We start from the raw sequence: 6,363 nt of genomic DNA, 5'->3' as shown, positions 1-6,363 counted from the left end.
AAGCTGAGGTGAAAAAGCTAATGAGTCTAGGCATGCAGTAACCTATGGTGTAGGGCAGAAGGTGCTTTGGAAACTAGGCCAAAAATCAGAATACAAGAGCAGTGAGGACCGGGCAAGTGACAGAGGGAAGTGGGAAAAACTCGGACGAAAAGTACTTAGCAACAGTCCTAACAACACTGCATAGTGCAGATGCTGCCCTGAAGACCTGTATATTTTGGAGAGTTCCTGCTCTGGAAGCTGATCAGGGCCAATGTCTGATGGTCTCCAGCAGTCCTGCAAGCTGTGGCACTTGCTAATGCTGCCAGCTCTCTGGAGTCCTGACATCTAGTGCGTCTTGCTGTTCCCCTTCCTTTCCCATTCAAGGTTTCCACTCCCCTTGAATTTGCTGGCATAGTTCCAGTGCAATCAAAATGGTCCTCCCATTTTGTGGGGTTTCTATAATTTTTTTTTTTTTCAAATCTACTCAAGAACTCTTGAGCTAATGCAAGCTATTTGACTTGGCTAGAGTTGGAAGTAGCTACACATGCTAGTAGTTACGTTAGTACGTCATCTAAGTGGTGCTTGATAAAACTGGAGGTGTTTATCTTTTAGCCTTGATTATTTCAACTGGAATAGCATATCCGGTCATGGCCTTAGTGATGCTTCAGTGTCTTTTAGAATAACAGTGAGAATGTAAAGTCCTCTGATCAAGTTAAAAGATATCTGTGTTAATATACAATATGAAACAAGGGATCAGGAGAAAGGAAATTTTCGTGGCTTGTATTTTCCAAACTGCACTTGTAAGTTGTCATGCTGGATATGTGTGTGTTGTCAAGCTGCGTATAGACAGAAGGCACAAACTCAAGCTCTGCTTGGTATTTCTTCAGCTTTTTGGCCTTATAGGGACTGTTAACATACTGTTTGTCTATGTAATCTTTATATTAAAGCTGATAGTGGGATTATTTTAACAAAACAGAGGGAAGAGTTAGAAACAAATTGGAAAATTCTTTCTGACTAGTCAGAAAATGTGTGTGGGAGGGCCTGGTCACAGTTTACCTGAGGCAGGAAGAACAGACATCACCCTTTGACTTAGAGAAACAGTCTCTGCTCCCTGGAGCCTACCTGGATGTTACCCCTTGCTCATGGGAGCAGAAGGTTTATAGGGTTAGTTGCTATTTAATGTACCACAGTCATTTGCACCAGTGCATAACAGTGTGCGCCAATCAGTCTGTTGCACTTGCTTGTTGATTTTTCTGGTAATTCCTGGCATGCGCTACTTCAAGTGTAGTAACTACCATATTTTAAACATTGGCAAATCAGATAGTAGCTGTTTGACTATGCACACATTGTGCTTGATGAGTTTAATATGCTTTATATGTCCTTCTAGTTGAAAACATTTTATTAGTTGCAATGGGACTGAGCTGTGGTGTGAGGTTGTGCACAGCGAGTTGTGCTCCCTGCTAGGTGAAGGATGCTTTGTGTTTTTGTGGATGAGTGTTTCTTGATAGCAGCTGCTGAAGGTAGTGATGGGTTTAGAACTGTTGGGGCACAAGCGTTACATAAAGAGAGGACTTCACAAACTTCTGGCAGCCTAGGGTGGCTGGATTCCCATTCCCTGGTGTGGCTGTGCTAGTGTGGGCTTTTCTTATTGCCATGGTTTCGCCCCAACCAGCAACTAAGCACCATGCAGCTGCTTGCTCACTTCCCCCCACTCAGTGGGATGGGGGAAGAGAATTTGGGGGGGGTGGGAAGTAAAACTCGTGGATTGAGATAAGAACAGTTTAATAGGACAGAAAGGAAGAGAATAGTAATTATAAAATTACAATAATACTAATAAAAGAATTGGAATATACAAAACAAGTGATGCACAATTGCTCACCACTTGCCAACTGATGCCCAGTTAGTTCCTGAGCAGTGATCCACCCTCTCCCCTGCTGGCCAGCTCCCCCCAGTTCATATACTGGGCATGACATCACATGGTATGGAATATCCCTTTGGCCAGTTTGGGTCAGCTATCCTGGCTGTGTCCCCTCCCAGCTTCCTGTGCCCCTCCAGCTTTCTTGCTGGCTGGGCATGAGAAGCTGAAAAATCCTTGACTTAGTCTAAACATTACTTAACACACTGATGTTTTCAGTTGTTGCTATCAACCTTATTCTCATACTGAATCCAAAACATAACACTATGCCAGCTACGAGAAAGAAAATTAACTCTATCCCAGCTGAAACCAGGACACTCATGCATCAAGTATTTGCAGGGGGAGCCCTGGTTAGAAATTGCTTCCTTTTTCATTTGATTTGCCTTTCTCCTCTAAATTAGTTGGGTTTTAATTGCTGAATTTTCCTTTAACTGAGGCAGCAGCTGCACCAGACAGATGAGTCTCAAGAAGGACGAAGTGTTGGCTCCTGTTCAGCTGGGCCAGACACAATGCAAGGTACTTTTGGCACCTTCCTCTGTGTTACTAAGGCATAATCAGTCTTGGAGTCTTTGATGGCATTTGTACGACATTAAAATCTTGGGCTTTGGACTAAGCTTGGTTTGGAAATACTGCTGAAAAGTTTGTCAAAATACAAAAGGAATAAAAACTTATCAGAAGACAGATTGCACTGAGCTCGCTTTCTGATCATGCTTAGGAGTATTCTGTGCAGTGGAAGCTATAGGCTCAGCTTGTTTAAAAAAAAAAATCATCCTGTCTGAAAAAGTTGATGGAGGTAGATTGATTAGTGTGTGTTAAAAGTCTGGCTTTTTGGTTTCAGAGTATAGCTTTTACAGTGTGTACAGCATTTTAAAGACAGTGCAGAGCATTTGAAATATCCACTGCATGTTAGAAGAACTGGTAAATTACATAGTCAGCTAACAAAATGAATATATATTTAGCTTCTCCAAGAAGATAATTTTATTTGCTAAACAGGCCTCTCTTTGCTTTTAGGAACTTAAACTAATTCAGCTAGCTTTAATGGCCAAAGTCTCTTTTTTTATTTGTACCAAAGTTCAGCATGGAGCCCAAAGCCTCTGCTGATTTAAAACAAAAAAAATCCCCAAGCAACACACACCAAAATACTCCACAGCTGATTTCAGTAGAACTGGCCAGATGGACATCAGGTAAGGATGCATAGTTTTCTGTGCATTTGGCACCTTACGTAATTTATAATTGTGACAGGAGGTGTTTGAAGGTGATGCCTTTGGTATGTATTAAGTCTTCTAGGGTTGCAGAGCAGTTTTGATAAGGATCGTTGTTGCTTTCTAAAATACTCATGCTTTAGACTCAAGTGTAGTATAATTTTTCTTGCTCTTTTGAATGTTACTGTTTTTCAAAGTGAAGCAAGATACTTTATGCTGGTTGGTTTTTTTTTGTTGTTTTTTTTTTTTGTAAAAACAGTAAGGTTGTAAAGTCCATAGTTTTACCACTAAAAAAGAAAAATCCTAGCCACAGTTTTAACCAGTACTCAAGGGAAAAACAGACTTGAATGGAAAAATAATGTACATAATCATCAGAGTAATCATTCCATCTGATCTGAAGCAGAAAATTGATTTGGTTTAGGAAAGCTATAAACCTTTTAGAGTTGAAGCCCAGCCATGTACAGTGGAAGGTGTTCTGCTTTGTCAGTAAGTTCATGCACAAGAAAATGAAATAGAGGTGTCTTGGGATGCTTCACATCTATGGCATAGAGTTAGAGTCTAGCAGAGGGCTCCCATCATGGTCAGGGGGCTGGAACACATGTTGGAGTAGAGAGCTGCGTTTGTTCAGTTGTAGGAAGAGAAGATTAAGGGAGATTGTACTGTTATCTTCAACTGCCTGTTGGCAGGAAATGAAGTGGAGCCAGATTCTTGCAGGCACACAGTGATGCGCTAAGAAGCAATGGACACAAGCTGGAATGTGGGAAATTCTCATTAGATATAATTTTTTAATTTACTTGTTTTTTTACCATAAGGGTGGTGAAATATTGGAACAGGGGCCCTGAGAAGTTGTGGGATCATCCGTCCTTGGAGATGCTTGAAACTTGGCTGGATGAAGCCCTTATATAGTTTGACCTGTTTTAAGGGGAAGGTTGAACCAGAGGTTTCTTCCAAACTAAATTATTAGTTAGGAAATAAGAGGCAGCTTGGGGAAAGCAGGTAAGAAAGTCCTAGAGAGAAATTAGCAGGATCAATTGCTGAAATAATGCTGTTGGTAAGTTTTCTTCCCTCATTCACAAATGGTGAATTTTCTCTGGTGTATAGAATGGCTTTGTTCCTAAACTTCAAGGAGGAGTTTGCCCTTAAGGTTGTCTCCCTATTGCTGATGGGCAGTGCACATACTAAGTAGAGGTGATTGCCACAGTGCTGTGGTGCGCTCTCTGTCTCTGAGGTGAGAGCTGTGGTGCGCAGCCTGTCTCTCAGCATTGTTCGTGCAGTGTGCTGCACGGTCACCACTGGGTTGCTGTGTTCCTTCCTTCTTTTTCTGTTGGAGACGGTATTTTACATTAGGATGAAAGAGGTGAGAAACTAAAATTAGTATCAGAGTTAAAGATTTTACTAGTCAGATCTAATTGAATCTCAGCACCCAGGCATGTATAGTACTGAAAACGTTTATTAGGCTTCTATAATTGTGTTAAAATTGATACCCCCAGGCTAGTATTGAAGCAAGTGAAATTGCCAAGGTCTGTGCATGACAGTACTGCCTTGATAATAGTACTGCTAGGGGAGTGGGCTTTGCTCTTTGCTGGCCTTTTAATGCTCTGTGTTTCACATCAGGCTCCTTAACTGTCAGGGGCTTAGTGCTGTTTCTATTTGAGTGCCTTCTGCATCATTTTGGCTCTGGACCAACAAAAAATTAATCTTCAGGCTCCTGGAGTATTCATCTGAGGAGATAGCTGGGTGAGGAATCCCAGGAGTGCAGTTCCAGCTGAGATACCCGTATTCTTCTTAAAGCTTTCTGGAGGAGATGCAGGTTTCTGTGGTGCCTTGGTTCAAACGGGAATGCTAGGCACAGCACTGATAGCTGTGTGTAGCTTCCTTGCCAGGAGCGGAATGTAGTCAGCACGGAGCGCTCTGTATTTCAAACCCTTTTGATACAGGTCTGAGCTTTGCTTTAAAAGCCTTTCAAAAAAAATTCAGAGGGCTGCTCTAATGAGAAATGCTCTGAGTGACAGCAGCCTGGCACTGCAGTTGCGAAGTAACATTTTACAACCTCTCTGCTCAGACACTTATTTGCAAACTGACTTAGCTGCTCAGCAGTCTGTCCTATAATTTCATATATGCTTTGTGGTGCTAGCTCAGAGAATTGGTCCTTCCCAGACCCACAGTTCCTTGTGACAGAACAAACATATGTTTATGGGGTGAACTGGATCAGGGAACCAATCCAAGTGAAAATTAGCCTGGCCAAGAAGCTAATTTCAACCTGGGACAGCTTCTCTGGCAGATGAGAGCAGGCGAGTGTGCCCAGCCGGTGACGAGCACGCAGCCCTCCTGCTGCTGCTTTTAGCAGCCTGCTGGCTTATGCCAGTGTGTGGTGGTGGCAGGGTTTAGGACTTCAGATTTGAGTGGGCAGAACTGTGTTTTCCTATTTTTGAGATTATACTGAAGTGTGAAACAAATCTACTTCCAAAACTGTATCCTCAGTCAGCCCAGTCTGTGATAACTTTGATGTTTGCTTGTGAACTGATATAAAAATGTAGGTAAATTGAAATGTTTCACTTTGGTTTTGACCTTTTTGGTGTAAATTAGCTGCACTCTCAAATGAGAGTTGTTGTAAACTGGAAGCAACATTTTCAAGTCAAATGAGATGTTTCTTTCAACTAGCTTGGTGTTTTTATTTTTTTCCTGGCAAGGGAGATTTATTGAAGATCCTCCATGCAGTTTTGGTCTCAATGAGCTATTGACCCGGAGCTGGCACTGAGCAGAGTCTGGTTGTTTGGATGTCTTGCTACTGATTTATTTATTTATTTATTTTTAGCATGCATCCTTGTACCCTCTTGTTTTTCACCATTGCCAACTGTATGTGGAGTCTTGCTATGTGTTAAACTGCAAGGCCAGATGATGAGGATTAATGCAGTGTAATTGCTCATTAATATTTCTGTCCCAAGGCCTGGTCCAGGTGCTTTACAGTGGCCTGGGTGAAATCCTCTGGAGGAATATGGCCTTTTGGAGTATCAGGGCTGTTTCCATCCATTTGTGACCTCTAGTCTCATTGTTGCTGTGTGGGGAGGGATTGCTATCACTATTTACAGTGATTTAAAACCAGAGATCCTCTTGGGCCCAGAGGGAACTAAACATGTTAACACTAGAGAGAAGGGGGGGGGGAGGGTGGGGAAGGCCACTCCAGCTACCATAGCTTTTAGAAAACTCGAATGCCTTTTTTTTTGGGGGGGGGGGGGGGGGGGGGGGGGGGGGGGCGCGCGAAAGGCG

Source organism: Haliaeetus leucocephalus, unplaced genomic scaffold (genome assembly GCF_000737465.1).
Source record: "Haliaeetus leucocephalus isolate CR32 unplaced genomic scaffold, Haliaeetus_leucocephalus-4.0 Scaffold240, whole genome shotgun sequence".
NCBI lineage: Eukaryota > Metazoa > Chordata > Aves > Accipitriformes > Accipitridae > Haliaeetus > Haliaeetus leucocephalus.
This window is presented reverse-complemented; position numbering follows the sequence as displayed.